General features: G+C 32.3%; 1 long non-coding RNA gene across 1 annotated transcript; it reads left to right on the top strand.

Moving 5' to 3' along the window:
- Window positions 1–457: 457 nt before the first annotated feature.
- Window positions 458–16,115, top strand: LOC134269176 (uncharacterized). Its single transcript, XR_009992516.1, has 5 exons — window positions 458–536; window positions 5,400–5,472; window positions 10,456–10,713; window positions 10,804–10,899; window positions 16,095–16,115. It is a non-coding gene; the product is annotated as an uncharacterized LOC134269176 (long non-coding RNA).
- Window positions 16,116–16,430: the final 315 nt, after the last annotated feature.

Here is a 16,430-nt window from a genome sequence, read left to right as displayed (position 1 = left end):
ATTGTTGTTCAGTAAGTGTTGGAGGGGGTCTCTGCATCCCATCTAACCACCCACACCCGAAAATATATATTCGCTTATGTTTTGTTCACATGGAAAAAGTCAGATTCGGTTAAATAGCTTTCCAAAACAATTTGTATCAATTTGGAATTTCCCGATCTATTTTTAGATCGATGTAGAGGAAATAAATCCTTGTATTCACCTGGAACGTCAAGTGCCGGTCAATACACTTTAGTATTTTTCTAGCATAGTTGGATCTCAGCCAATGAGAGAGATGGAAATTATTCAATTATATAATAATTTCAATTGTTTTCTTTATTTATTTCCCGCGCGACAATGGATGGTAACATCTATGTTTTCTTGTTTATGTATGATGAATGTCTACGGTGTTGTCATAAGGGCGTAAGTTTGACGTGAACGGCTCCTCGTAGTTTCCATACACATGATACAGATGCTTCGGCGTTTGACATTTTATATGCCCTCTGAGATTCACATCCTTTCAAGGAATTGCTTTTGTGATATGAATTATCAATAAAAAGGTATGGTTTTCTTTAAGTATTATAGGGACATTTTTGGATATTATGAAAAATACCGATATAGTCCATAACATAAGTTGGAAATGTGAATGCGATGAGAGTACATTTAGTGATGCATTGTCATGAATATTTACAAATTAATTCGGTAAGCAAGGAACCTCAACATGGTCAAAATATGTCTGCATGTTTTAACTATTTAGTAATTAAACAGTGCATGATTAAACGATATTTCTTCTTTTTAGTAAATCATCATCTTTGCAGACATATAGACAATATATACATCACGTGATGTCGATCGGTAAATTGTATCGAATGAATATCGAACACTGCGGAAATACTGAGCGCAATAAAAAAGACAAACATTTCCAGGGTCTGATCAATATACAAGTACTTTTTCACAACCACTTAAAAGAAGCATACATTCGACATTTTTCTTAAATATTATTGATACGAGGGTTGTTCGAAAAGTTCGTGGACGGGTTCGGTACTGACCGCTGTATTTGTGTGTTTGAAGTGAAACTTTATATACCTTTATTATACCATGTTTCCAGTAAAAATACAACCTGTTCAATTTTTTGGCCCATTAAATAAAAGAAATACAGCCATTCTAATTTCTTAAGCAGGGGGTCGCGGAGCATCCTCGTTTTCCGCGTATTTGATTATTTAAGTCGATATTGTCATTACAGATTTTTTTTTTTTATTTTGCGCTCGAAAATCTATGATATTAAATATGAGATCACAATAAAAGGCAATCGTCATATTTGAGAAGTTTTAGTTATTTTGAGCAAGTGGTTCTCAAATTATCGATTTATAATGAAAGGCAACGGTCTCAGTTCACGGTTAAAAACGGCGTCAGAATTACACGTCACAGAACAGCGCGCTGTGTTAAAATTTTGTGTGGTAGCAGGAAAGACTCCTTTTGAGACAAAACAATTGCTAGATGAATTTAAGGATAGGTCAAAAGTATCATAGTCAATGGTGTACAAGTGGTATTAACGATTTAAAGAAGGACGATGTAAAATTTGGGATGACGAAAACTCAGAAAGACCTCCATCTATTGATTCTGACTTGACGGCGTCAATAAAATCTTGACAAAGATAGAAGATTAGCAGTAAGGGATAAAGCGGGTAACTTTGAAATAATTACGTCTATGGCACATGAAACAATCACAAAATCTCTTGGATTTGAAAAGGTTTGTACTAGTTTGGTGCTGAAATTACTTTGTTGAAAAAAAATCGGTGGATCATCGCATCGAAAGAGTTTCTAAGAAGATGCAAGATAATTCATAAAACATAGCGACGTAACGATGTCAAAAAAATTACGCCAAAGCTGCTCCGCGGGCATTGACAATGCATCATAAAAATTGATATAACTTTAATAAATGTAAGTAAAACTGACTGAAATTTTGCATTTTATTTCAAAATACATTATCATTTAATGTAATATACAAATTTTTTCGAATTGTAACATATCTTCGGAGAAAATTACATCGTCCACGAACTTTTCGAACAACCCTCGTATAATAGCTAAAACTAAATTTTGCTAATTGATTCTTGAGATTTTGATGAAGTCATTTCATTATTGACGTTGTAACTGATGATTAGAATACAAATATTATTAGGCCTATAAAAATAGTGTGTGCCGTGTGGAAAATTATCTATAGCCGAAGAATCAAGTCCTATTCAACATCGCAAACGTGTTTCAATTATAGCTTTTTTAGAAAAAAATATATTCATTTTATAGTAAGAAGGAACCACGGTTTAGGCCTATTTTCATCTGAAAATTGAAATTGGGCCGAAAGCTTGGAACCCCCATTTTTACTCGAATTCGCAACTGGGCTATTTTCTGCAGTTTTTATTCTATTGTTAATATTTACTGTATCATGTCCAACATTGCGCAGTACAATTAAGGATACAGTCTGGATAAGTTGATTAATTTGATCCACCTGAATTTTTTTAAATACAAGTTTATACTTTTTATAATGTTTGTTAACATTAAATATTGTGATTTAGAAAAATGTCACATACAGGCATTTATTTCCCGATCATGACAACGAGCACACGGCGGGTGTAACCGGTCCGTAGGGGATGCTCACTCATCCATGGCACTTGATCCCACCTCTGATGTTTCGGAGGCCCGTGTTTGCTCTGCTCTCATTTTGTATTGAGTTATGGACTTTGAGATTGAATACTGGTCGTTATCTCCATATCCTTCATACAATTGTAATTCGACAGTGAGTAAAGAAAAGCAAATTCAAAGAATTGTGATCCCTCACTTTTGGTGTCTTTTGGTTTCATTTTTATGACATATTGTGTCAAATATTTAAATTAAGGTCAGTCGTGATGGTCATGGTCAAGTGGTCAGAAATCATACCATGTTTCTTGTCACAGGTAACGCATATGTCATATATGAAGGCCTTGTCTTTTCTCAATCAAAAGTTTTAGGGAAAAATTAACAATTTTGAAAAGTAGGTCAAACTTTTAGGTCAAAGCCACAAGATAAAAAAGAGAGGTCTTGTACAAGGTGAAGCACATTTTAATATGAAAGCCCTATATATTCTTATTCACACGTTATGGCCAATTCTAATTAATATTTTTTAAAAAGTAAATCAGACTTTTAGATTGCAGTGTCAAAAATTGATGTGTATTTCGACACGTCTCGTCATAGGTAATATATATGTGTTATATGAAAGCCTCTTTTCATGCAAAAGATATGACCAAAGTTAAAGTTTTTGAAAAGTTTATCAAATTTCAAAGTCAAGGTCACAAAGTCAAAAATCATAGTCCATTACGAGATATCTTGTGTCAGGTATTATTCATTTGTACAGTACTATTAATGTCCTATCTCTTCTCATTCAAAAGTTAAACCCAATTCAAAGTAATCTTTAGTTTTTTTGATAGTTCAATCTTCAAGGTTAAGGTCACGGGGTCAAAAATTGTAGTGTATTCAGAAAGGTCTTGTCACAGAAAATATACTTGTTTGATATGAAAGTCTTATCTCTTCTCATTCAAAAGATATGATCAAGGTTATCACCTTGCATTCGTATCAAGGATTGGAGAAAAAGGAAAATAAAGAATGGATTGAAATGCATTATTATCTCACTTCAGTTATTTCCTGGTGGGAATAGAAAAATGCTAAAAAAAAAAACATGTAATTCATAATATTCACAAATTTGAAATTTCCTTTTTGATAAAAACCATATCCATTCATGAACCAACATATAACGACATAATTTTTGGAATAACACGATGAGTTTGTGAAACACTATGCACAAGGCAGCAACAAGGTTCGAATAAATTATTTTTGCATTTAAATCATAGTCAAGGTAAAAAAAAAGTCATTGACCGGGTGTTATCTGAAAGAATTTGCTTACCAAATAAGAAGTTCCTATCTTTAATTGTTCTTTTATTGTTCAAATATAGGTCCCAGTCAAGGTCATAATGTCATTATATCCTTGGTGTCATCTGAAAGAGCTTGATTATTGGAGTAAGCATATTAAATTAAAAGTCCCAAAGTCTCTATCTTTTATGGTTCAAAAGTTATAAAAATAGTTTGGAAAATTTATTTCACAAGGTCACTTAACTTGGTGGCATTTGGAATTGCTCAATTATTGGAGTAAGCATACTAATATATGAAATCTTAATCCCATATGGTTCAAACGTTATCGCGAATGCGATAGTTGACAACAGGTAAAACAAACAGACAGACAGGAAAGAAAACAATACGCGGCACAATCCATCTATCCGGGCGCATAAAAATCAACTGTGACCAAAACAAATTTCCCCAAAGGCAGGTCCACCCTTTTACGGATCCGGTTTTAATTTTACGCACCGATATAAAATTTTGATTATCCTTGTCTATTGAAATAAAATCTTTTTAGATGATTAAAAATGATTTAGCAAGTATATATTTGTTTATTATAGTGTCATTGTGCACACAAAGCATTTAATGTACATTATTTATAGGAATAACCACTTTGCACTCTGTCCATAGGATCTATATGTAATTTAGTACATACACAGACAGAGAATTCTTAATTGCCGTTATGGACCTAAAGCTTTTAATTTTTTTTTTAAACAAACTAACTTGAGATCTATTTATCTTTAATTTTTAGCCTATATCATCTTTTTAAATTTACTTTTTTATAAGTTTTGCGAAGAACGATTGAAAAAATAGATATTCCAAAAATGGGAGTATAGGTGTTCAAAAGGCTCTTTTGTAAAAATTTTCTGGTCAACCATAATAAAGTATGTTTTTCTGCTAACCTAAGATATAATTCTAAATAATTGTGAAGAAAAAATAGCATATAAACATAAAAGATTTTGAGAAATATTTAAAATTAAGATATTTTGAGCTTTTTTCTATGAAAGATTTTGACACCATCAACATTAATTTTTAGTGTTTTCAAATAGAAGTTTCAAATATTTTCTTGAAAAATGAATATTTATGATTTTCCTAAGTTTTAACAATAATTGGATGTGATTTGGTACATAGCTAAATAAAATATGATGTTACACTTCTATATGTTGAATTTTGGCTGTTGAATTTTTAGAGGTATATACTCCGAGACATGTTGCATGAAAATTAACCTGCAAAGATATGTTTTTTATGGGTATTTTAGTTAGATTATGACTTATTCACGATTTTCAAATCAAAAAATAAACAGTTTGACAGAAAATTCTGAAAGTACGGACCTACCATATGGCAAAATGCACCCTCCATTATCAAAACATTTAAGCTATTGTACTTTGCACTTTTACATGTTTTTACAAGACGTTATGGCAAATAGCATCCTGTCATGAATCATGATAGGTTTTTGTATTTTCTGTTTGTTTACTGATTCTTCAGTTAAACATTTCTTTGTAGATGGTAATGGAAACGTTTTCCGTTCCGCAAGCTATCGCTGTTTTTGTATTTCTGGCTCATAGTACGCATATATGTAAGTATAAAATTAATAACATCAATTTGACATTTAATGACAATCATTTTTTATTGGATAATGACAAAATAATTTTTAGTACGAATTCTTATGATGAATTGTGGAAATTGTTGAATTTGTTTCAGTGAATTTAAAAAAAATATTACAACGAATTCAGCCCGTAACTCTGTTGTAAGGAATAAATTCTATATATAAATTTTTTTTAACACGCACCAAGGCTTGTTTTGGGTGTCGGTTCTGCCCTACATATTCAGAGGAATGACTAGGTTAATTTTTTTGGAGCAGGTCCATTCCCAATTAGCTATAAGCCCTTGTAAGGATAATGCATCTAGGGATGAACACTACCAGACTTGCTTTGGATGCTTGCTTTGACCTACATTTCCAGATGAGTTACCAGGCTAAAGTTTTTGGAGCAGGTCCTTTCCCAATTAACTATAAGCACTGTATGGAATTAACTTGCAAGGATAATGCGTCTAGAGATGAACACTACCAGACCTGCTTCAGATCTTGGATCTGACCTACATTTTGGGGGAATTACCAAATTTTGGAGCAGGTAAAATACCAAGTACCAGGTAATTACCAGGGATATAGGCCCTATCTGGACTTAACTTGCATGGGTGATGTATCTAGGAATAGGCACTACCAGACTGCTGGGTCTGACCCACATTTTTTGGATGAATGCTCTGACCAGGTTTAAATTTTTGGGAGCAGTTCCATAAGCATGTAATTGTAAACCCTACCTGGGTGATGAACAACCCTTCCTTGCTCCAGATGGCAAAGATTTTGTTGATAAGTAATATAATTAGTTTTTGAAACTTGTCTATTTCCAAATAGAAGTAATTATAAATCCTTATTAAAGCAAACTATGTTTTAAACTGGTTTGGGATTGAACAGTAACTAGAAAAAAATTAACATGAGCTTTGCTTAATGGATAACATTCGCCAAGGCGAGCTGCGTAATCATTGATTACCTTTGTATTTTAATTTGATATGACAAAAATAGTCTATTAATTTTTTCTTAAATTTGTTTAAGCAATTTGATACCAAATGTTAATATTCATTAAGCAAAAATGTTAAAATTCATCAAAAACAAATCATCCTTATAACAAATTATTTACGACTTTGGTAAAATGAATTAATGACATATTTTATTCGTTATTAGGGTTTCAATAAAATAGTTATAATGAATCAAATTGCCATATGATATTCGATAATTCGTTATATGGATGTAATCCTCAAGAACCACTGGGCCAATTTCAACCAAACTTGCCACAAATATCTTTAGGAGAAGGAAATTCAAGTTTGTTCAAATGGAGGGCCACACCCTTTTCCAATTTTAAAAATCTTCATGTGGAAAAAAACTCATGTGGAAGCAAACTCAGGTAGTGTAGATTCAAGTTTGTTCAAATTATGACCCCTAGGTGATGGGCGGGGTCACAATGGCTGATCAAAGGTTCACATAGGAATATATAGGGAAAATCTTTAAAACTCTTCTTCTCCACAACCACTGGGCCAGGAAATATGAAACTTATGTGGAAGCATCCTCAGGGAGTGACGATTCAATTTTGATCAAATATTGACCCCGGGGTTAGTGAAGGACTATAATGGCTGATCAAAGTTTACATAGGAATATACAGGGAAAATTTCTCAAAAACTTCTTCTCAAGATCAGCAAAGCTATGATTGGTGATTTGGAAACATTCTCAGTTTGCGTTAATTCAAGTTTGTTCATATCATGACCCCTTGTGGTAGGATGGGGTCATAATTGGCAATCAAATATTTACATAGAAATATGTAGGATAATTTTTAAAGAATTTTCTTCTCAAGAACCTCAAAACCATGGCATGATTGGTGTTATTTATATGGAAACATTCTCAGGAAGCGTAGTTTCAAGATTGTTCAAATCAGATGTCTTGTGGGTAGAGTGGGGACACAATGTGGGATCAATTTTTAAACTAAAATATCATGAAAAAAATTAGGAATACAGTATCGACCCTGAGACCCAACCTGACACAAAGCAGTCCAAGAGTAGTCCCGGGGACTGCTTTCTGGGACTGCTAAAGCAGTCCCAGAGCGGTCCCAGAGCAGTCCCAGAGCAGTCCCAGAGCGGTCCCAGCAGTCCCAGCGGTCCCAGAGAGCAGTCCCAGCAGTCCCAGCAGTCCTAGAGGGCGGGGTTTATTAATTTAATGGGCGAAGCCAACTCAGAAATGAGATTTCCAATAAACAATGGAACTATAAAAGGCTGTAGAAATTGATTCTGTGTAGTATGCCTGGAATCCTTACATGTATGCGAAGGTCATTTATGAACAATACTCGCATAGAAACGAATTGAAGTACATGTAATATTAATTGAAGGAAGAGGGTTTTCACACGTACATGTATAAAATTAAACTGAACATGAATATTACACCAGAGCAGTCCCAAATTAAAATTAATTAAAATTTATTATTTATTAATTAAAATTAATCACGATTTTCTGGTATATTAATAATTCGATTTCTTTATTTTCTGTGATTGATACTGTTTCCCATATTTATTTTTTATACAGAAAATTAAACGTCAATTAATTATTTTCCACCAGAATTAGCTTAATTAAATAGATCTTATCGTTATATGCCCAATTTCCATACTATCGGGATACTCTAATAAATTTTCTTAAGTATTGGGGCTTTAAAAAATTCTTTGTTAATTTTGCTAAGTATTATTTCTCAGTCATGATTATTTTTACTGACATTTCAATTTAATTATTTTAAATTCCTCTATCTCTATAATACTGTGCTTTAAGTTTTAATTAATCCTGAAAGAAATGCATACACATTTCATTAATCAATTTTATTTTTGCTTTACATAGATTGAAATTAGGGTCATTGTTGACCAGCATGTTCAGTGATGTGAAACGCTGATATGTATACACAAATACATGTAGCATGCACTGATTTTCTGCCCAAAGGCGATTGAAACTGTGAGTGTTGATACCTTTTTTATACACATTAATCGGCCAGGTAAACAGAAGCAAAACAAAAAAGAAATAAATCACAATTCCCGGTATTTTCAACTGTTTATTTTAAAAACTAATGTGCTCTTTTAATAACTTGTTTATAGATTAAAAACTACCGGTAATTCATTAATAATTTCCCCAGTGATTATCCACATTGTTTATGTTTCGGAAGAATGGTAGCATTAATTTATTAATTTTATTTCATGGTTATTTAATAAAGTGTGAGGTTTTCTATTTGAGGGTTAAAACATGTTCCTATTTCAATTAAAAATCTTATATCTACCTGTAATAATTATTTTTGAATAGTACCAAATGAATGCAAATTTTTAGTATCTAATTTTACATTAAATACCCCCGTAATAAAAAAGACCTACATGTCGATATTTTTTCTCATAAGCCTTATCTTATATTTCGGGAAAAAATTAATCTTCTCCTGACTTCCTTATTTTACAACTTTTTTTTTTTAAAAATTATTGTAAACTACATTTGTGTAGATATACAGTCTTTAGTTAGTAAATATTAATTAACTATAATAATCTCTACTTATTAAAAGATTGTAAGAAATCCTTGCTTTTTAAACAGTTTAAACTCATCTCTGCTGCAAGTAAACAAAACGACAGGGGGCCTGCAAATTCAGAATACACAAGGGGGCGGAGCTATCATGTCACTCAGAACCTTTTTTCACACATGAGTGAACAAAGCAGTCCCAGAAAGCAGTCCCAAGGACAGCTGGGACTGCTGGGTCTGCTTTTTAGAGCAGTCCCGTAGCGGTCCCAGAGCAGTCCCACAGCGGTCCCAGAGCAGTCCCACAGCAGTCCCAACGCAGTCCCGGGGACTGCTTTCTGGGACTGCTTGGGTGTCAGGTTGGGTCTGGTCGGTACTGTATAAACTAAAATATCTTTAAAAATTTCTGGATAACTAATGGAAGCATCCTCCGGTGGTTTAGATTCAGGTTTGTTCAAATTATGCCCCCACCGCCCCAGCCCCGGGTTTGGGGTTTCGCCACAGTGAAGGATCACAGTTTTGCATAAGACATACAAATATATAGAAAAGAATCTTCTCCAAAACAGAAAAAATTTGTTTAGTCAAATTGACATGTAAGCATCTTGCACTAGTAGTGAAAATTTTAATTCATCCAAATAATGTGCCCAGGTTGGGGTGTTAGCGAGGGGTCACAATGGGAGATCAAATTATATGTTGGAAAAATCTTAAGAAATCTTCTTTTCAAATATGGCAAAATTATACGTGAATGCTTTATTGATATAGTGACAATCTCAGGTAACAAAATTCAATTCTCCCCTACATCAACAAGTAAACTTTTCAATACTGAGCTGATTTGTGTTTTATAATTAGCCCATGTACATTAGCTTTTTTACTCATGTTGCCCATGGACCTCTTGTTGACATTATTCATTGTATCTTAGGCAACAACAGACTTTGCAATTTAAACTTATTTTTCAGCCAATTAAAATGCGTGTTACAACAGAATTAAATGAATTAAATTGGTTATTTGAAATAGAATAAGTAAATTATTTCCTTCATCTTAACTATTTCAGGTTTCAAGCCAATAAATGAGTGAAAATTCAACAGCTGAGTGATTTATACCACTTATCTTATTTTATTTCTTTCGGTAAAACCATCTTCTGAAAGAGCAATTTGAATTATGGTATTATTTATAAAATGCTATTACAGTTACTAAGCAAGTGATTTCTTTCTCAAAGTATCTTTAAGATAATAAAGTTATCTTTATTCTCCATAAAGAGATCAAAATGTTTCTTTCTTAAAAACAGGGGAGGAAATCATTTTTGTCAAACAGTCATTCAACCATTCAATCAAACATATTGCATGTTTCAAATTAAAGGGGTTGATAAGCACAATAATTTAATAAATGTTTGCATCAGACGAACAATCGTCAATTGTTGCGCATATCAAGTTTGAAATAGATGGCTATCAGTGAACCAAAAAAAATGATTTTGTTTTATTTTTAGACGTGGCCTCTCAGATCGATATCAGTACTGGTTTCAAATTTATTCACTATGGACCCTATCAAATCGGTGACACTTATCGAGGAGTATGTGACGTGAAATTACCTCCTGATGATAATATAACGAACGTAGATGCCTACTGGAATTTCGGGAATGCTAACTTTTGTCACAACGGCCAAAAAGTATGATTGCTAAATAGAAACTTTACGTGTAATTCAACTACGGTAGGGAATACAACTGCCTTCGAACTAAGAATTCCAGGTACAGTGTGTTGCTTCTATTTGTTGCATTTTGTCATGATTAGTGCATCTAAAATAATTTCTTATGCAACATACTTTTTTGTCTCATTAGACCTGAGATTAAAAGATGCAGGTACATACGTTTGTATTGTAAAGCATAACACAAAAGAAACCACCACAACTTTTTCTGTTAATGTTACAGTCACAGGTAAGTATGAAATTATGCTGATATGATATGTAATAAAAATTATATTCACTAATTTCTGTAATTCTTACGTCTTTTGTTGTAAAAATTCAATTTTGATATATTTGAAATTTTAATATATTCTATTTTAATTTTAATATATTCTATTGGAATTCCCATGGATACAAATTGCGCTTCGTTATTAGCAGACTTATTTTTATATTCATATAAAGCAGAATTTACGCAAAATCTTATGCGTGAAAAGAAAAAAACACTTGCCGTGGCTTTCAACTCAACATTTAGATATATCGACGTATTGTCAATTAATAATGGTAATTTCCATTCCTACGTCGAAACGATATATCCTAGTGAGCTTGAGATAAAAGATACCACAGAGTCCGACACGTTTGCTTCATACTTGGATATTTTACTTGAAAAAAACACTAATAGTAATCTTACAACCAAGCTATATGATAAACGTGATGACTTTAACTTTTTTATCGTCAATTTCCCTTACTTATGCAGCAATATACCTTCATCACCTGCATACGGAGTATATATATGATTGCGCCCATGACAAAAGGGTCCTTATGGCATTTTTGCTAAAACAGAGAAATAACGTCATAAAGATGTGACGTTGCAGACTGACGGTGAACTTCGACGCAGATTTTTTTTAACCACGTGTTTTGACGTTTGACGCATCCTGAGTTTTTATCGCTTTTTCCAACATGTGGAATTTATTTTCATTTATAAATTAATTTAATCAATGTCTGAATCTCCTAATCCACTGATTTTAATGGATATAAATAAAAACATTTAGAACTGGTTTCTTAACAAACATTATTAACGTCTCTATAATACCAATAGTTTTCCTACATGCGTAATTAAATGTATAGAAGCTGTAGACAAGGTGTTTTCTGATAGCATATTGAACCTTTATACTCTAGATAAATTTTATTTACATATTTATACCACTTTTAGAATACATCTTAGACAGGGTATATCGTGCACAACTATTGCAAAGGAAAATCGTCTTCCTACTTCTTTGAGATCCGCTCCACCACTCTCAAATATACATCGCGATCGCGTCGATCACACGTAAACATTGATTCATCAGTGCATACTGTTTAAACTGTTGTTAAATTGTTTGCACAAATGTTGAAACTAAACATACATCTTCCACGTTTTTTACAAATCTAGCAAGAATGTGTAAGAACGATAGTCAAGATTATTTGTATTTTTCTATAAATGAAAATAGGAGAGGTAACTCTGATGTCAACAATCCGATGTAACAGGGGTACCAGACAGGGACATTCATTATTTTAATTGCGTACTTTTTCACATTTCAGCTGCATGTTTGCATTAATTTTCTCCCGGATTATAAAAGAGATATTTTATGACCAAAGAAAACTTTTAATCGTCATCATAATTATGAATTTTTAAATAAAAAAAATATTGTTGTACTTTGGGAATATGGTTAATGTAGAAAAAGGAAAAACAAAGAAGAAAAAAAGAAAACTGCAAAATTGAACAGACTTTAATTTTTTTTTCAAATCTCTTATCTATAGCTTTTTTTGCATGAAATAATTTCATGACGAATTTCATTTTTTTTTAAAATACCGGTAATAAACATGTAAAGCGTCTACCTTATAACCATGATTAAATAAATTAAAATTTAAAAATGTTGTTTTGTCTTATATTCTTGTTGCACAAAGACACTTCAATTTAGAGAAATTAAAACAAAAAAAAACATCCGAATGAAAAAAAATTTTTCTTTAAAATCTGATGAGAGAGAGAGAGAGAGAGAGAGGATGTAGGGTAGATAAAAAATATTTATATTGAATCTATTTATCTAATATTGAGAAATGTGAAACTCTATTGAAAAAATGAAATAATAAATGAAAGAAAATATCATTTTTGTTCTCTAAACCATATATACATGTATTAAGCTATTTATTTTCAAGATCTCCAAGTTAATATACAAGTAACTCTTTGGTACTTCTGTGTGGTGGTTTTTTTCTTTCATACGGAATTCAAATGTTTTAAGCATTATCTGCAAATTAATTCTTTAAGCCATGCCGAACTTTGTCTTTCATATCAGCATTGAATGTCTCTTAACAGATCAATTATCATGCTAAAAACTCAATCATCACTGAACTTATAATCTCACTGCAGTAATCAGTGTGGAATAATATATTGTTTAACCTGCCATCAAATTATGGATAAATATTATTAAATATGCTAAAAAAAATATTTATTTGTGTTGGTTGATAAAAAAATCTTTATAAGTTCAGGGTCCGGTTTTATTTTTACATGTTAATACTAACAGAAAATGAAATTCAATGCTGAAAATACATGACATAAAACCGCAACAATATGCTTGCATTTTGTTTTATTTTGGCTGCAGTGCAGGGGATGGGGGTGGGGGTGTCCTTATATATTTCCGTAACATGTAGGCTTTACAAGGCTTAGCATATCCAACCTTCTGGCACCAGGCATGTAGCATCAGTTTTGAAAGTTGGGGGAGGGGGACAGCCAGATAATTTTTTTTTCCTTCCCTGAAAAAGTTGACAAGCAAAAAAAAAAAAAAGGTTAATGTTTCACAAAGTCGAAAATCCTATTTCTTGGGGAGGGGGGGGGGTGGTTAAAGGCCCACTTTTTTCAGTACCAATTTATATACTACGTTTTCCGTACATCACTTATAGTGCATGGGGGGGGGGGCAACCAGACTTTCAATTTTCAATTCCTATAGTATAAGTAAAGTTGGGGAAAAAAGTGAAGCCCCCCCCCCCATTGGCACGGGACCAAACTGGAATTCATACTCTTTAAAACTCACTTTATAGAATAAAATTAGAAAACAACATTAGAATGAAGGGGATTTTTTTTTAATTAGGTCATAAATAATATGATGATTTTCCAAGATGTTTACATCCCTACAAAAATCTGACATTTCAAAGCTCAGCCAGTTCACAGTCAATTGTCAGGAAATATATTATACAAAACAGTCATATTCAACTGACTGTATATTTAGGCATAAACAAAATTTTACATGTTATTAATCTTTAACCCACCCCTACCCAAACAAAAGCTATACATATAAACCGTAAATGGCATCTTTAATTTAATTCTATGGGTGTGCTTCTAAAACCATCCATTTCATAAAATAAAACCAGATTTTTTAATTCTAGGGTATCATTATATACATGATTAACAATACTGAATTCATAGCAATTCAGTTCCAGGCTCATTTTGTTTATGTTCGCTGTGCGATTTTGAAAATGGCAATGCTCAGAATTAAAGGTACAAATATAAAATGAAGAATATTTCAAACCTAAATAAAAAAGCGAATCTGCAAGTTGTAGGGTTAATGGTATTGGGTGCACCTAAAACTTTTGAAATAAAAAAATATTTTTTTATTTATTTTAACTCGTGTTCAAAAGAATTGTAAGTTTCTGCCATTTAGTTTTTTTACCCCCCCCCCCCCTTTCACCAACATACACATAATCCTACAAATGTTAATCCTGGGTTTATCTATTGTGGAAGTGATTGCGGATTATTACTCATTCATTTGCTTGTAAAATTTCCACCTTTTGATTGGTTAATATTACAATATTTTTACTGTTAGACTGAACAATATTTCGTGTATCCTTTATATTTTCACAAAAAAGCAGTGTCATTATTGACCCAATGCAGACAGACAACCTTATAGATGCAGTGAATCAACCGAATTTCCTTTTTATTTACTGTCTATTGTGTATCATAATTGCATTTTACATGTACCACACTTCACAATTTTTCTGTCTTTATATGAAATTTAGAAAGAAAGAACAATCAAATAAATTTTTACTTCGCTATACATAGCATTTAGGTAGCGTAATGTTGTAATTTAAAAAAAATAATTTTCACATATATGGTAACTAAAGATATATCGTTTATGCTGAAATCTTGACCTATCGAGAGCAATGTTTAAATTTAAATAATTTTCAAATGAATTCTACAGGCTTATCAAATGACTCTTGCATGGATTACCAGTAAATATTTTGTTTGAGAAAATAATTGTTTCAAAAAAAAAAGAATGGATGGATGTAGCCCGCTGTTCAGGTTTCCCCCTGGTGTCATAGAAAAGTGAAATGTAAAACAAACATTCACTCATAATACTACACACCACTGATGAATCCATAATATATATATAACTATTAAATAATTATTGATAAATAAAAGAGACAATAAGATAAAAATAATGTGCATGGAAAAATATCAAATATCATACAACTATTAATCACCGTAGTAAAATTACAGAAGAAAATCATTTAACGTTCACTCTGAAAACGTTTGACGTTGTTGAAAAACATGACGGCATTATTAACCTGTTAAAGTATATTTGATAAAAATGAAGAAAAATCCTACTTAGAGTAGACGTAGGACCATAAAAATTCATATTTGACAACTTCTAACCTTACTCTATCAGAATCCGTGAAAAACTCAAAATGCATAAAAATTGCCATAAGGACCCTTTTCACATGGGCGCAATCATATCTCAGTTGATTCGATACGTCAGAGCATGCTCTGCGTATGAACAATTTCTAAAACGAGGTAAATTATTGACAAGCAAGTTGATGAAACAAGAATATCAGCAGTCTCGTTTAAAGTCATCATTTCGTAAGTTCTATGGTCAATAAAATGACCTTGTCAGCAAATACAATTTATCATTGAGTCAAATGCTGACTGACGTTTTTCGTACCAATTGTTAGTCCATTATTTATACACGGAATTTTTCCATTATTTCCTGATCATTACAAGGAGCACAAGGTGGGTGTGGCCGGTCGGCAGGGGATGCTCACTCCTCCATGGCACCTGATCCCACCTCTGATGTTTCGGGGGTCCGTGTTTGCTCTGCTTTTTTTGTATTGTTGTATGGACTTTGAGATTGAATACTGTTCGTTATCTCCATATCCTTCATTTGCCATTTTTTACAAGAAGACAATAATTTGGTTTAAAAGTTATAGTATGACGTTGTTATTAAACACAATCTAATTAAAATCAGAATTCTTAGATCCGCGCAGTATACACTATGCATTACACATAAACAGAGTATCTACGGTGCGGATCTAAAAATTCTGATTTTAGTTAGATTGTCATGAAACATCTTTAGTTCTTCATTTAAGTTCTCTATTTAAGTATTGTACGATCAAATATAATGATTCTTTCTTTCCTTACAGATCCTTCCATCACAACACCAGGTAAAACTGAATTAATTCTTAAACACTGCTTTCTTTTGATCTTTACAGTGTTACCATCATTATATTTCAATGAATATGCCTTATAGATAAAATAAATCTTACAATTTTAAGCAATTCTCTGGGTACATGTATATCTTAATGAGATGTTGGTTGCTTGCATTGTGTATCATTGGAGGAAAAAATAGTCTAATGTAAACACAGTTTTTAATAAGCAATAATCTTTTGAATTTCCGGTTATGCTTCAGACTAAAAAAAATACAAGTAAATGAGCAGGGTTTAAGTCTTTACACCTTAGAGAAATCTTAGCCGAAACAA

The sequence above is a fragment of the Saccostrea cucullata genome, unplaced genomic scaffold (genome assembly GCF_032062105.1).
Source record: "Saccostrea cucullata isolate Sc308-1 unplaced genomic scaffold, CSIRO_AGI_Scuc_v1 ctg962, whole genome shotgun sequence".
NCBI lineage: Eukaryota > Metazoa > Mollusca > Bivalvia > Ostreida > Ostreidae > Saccostrea > Saccostrea cuccullata.
This window is presented reverse-complemented; position numbering and strand designations above follow the sequence as displayed.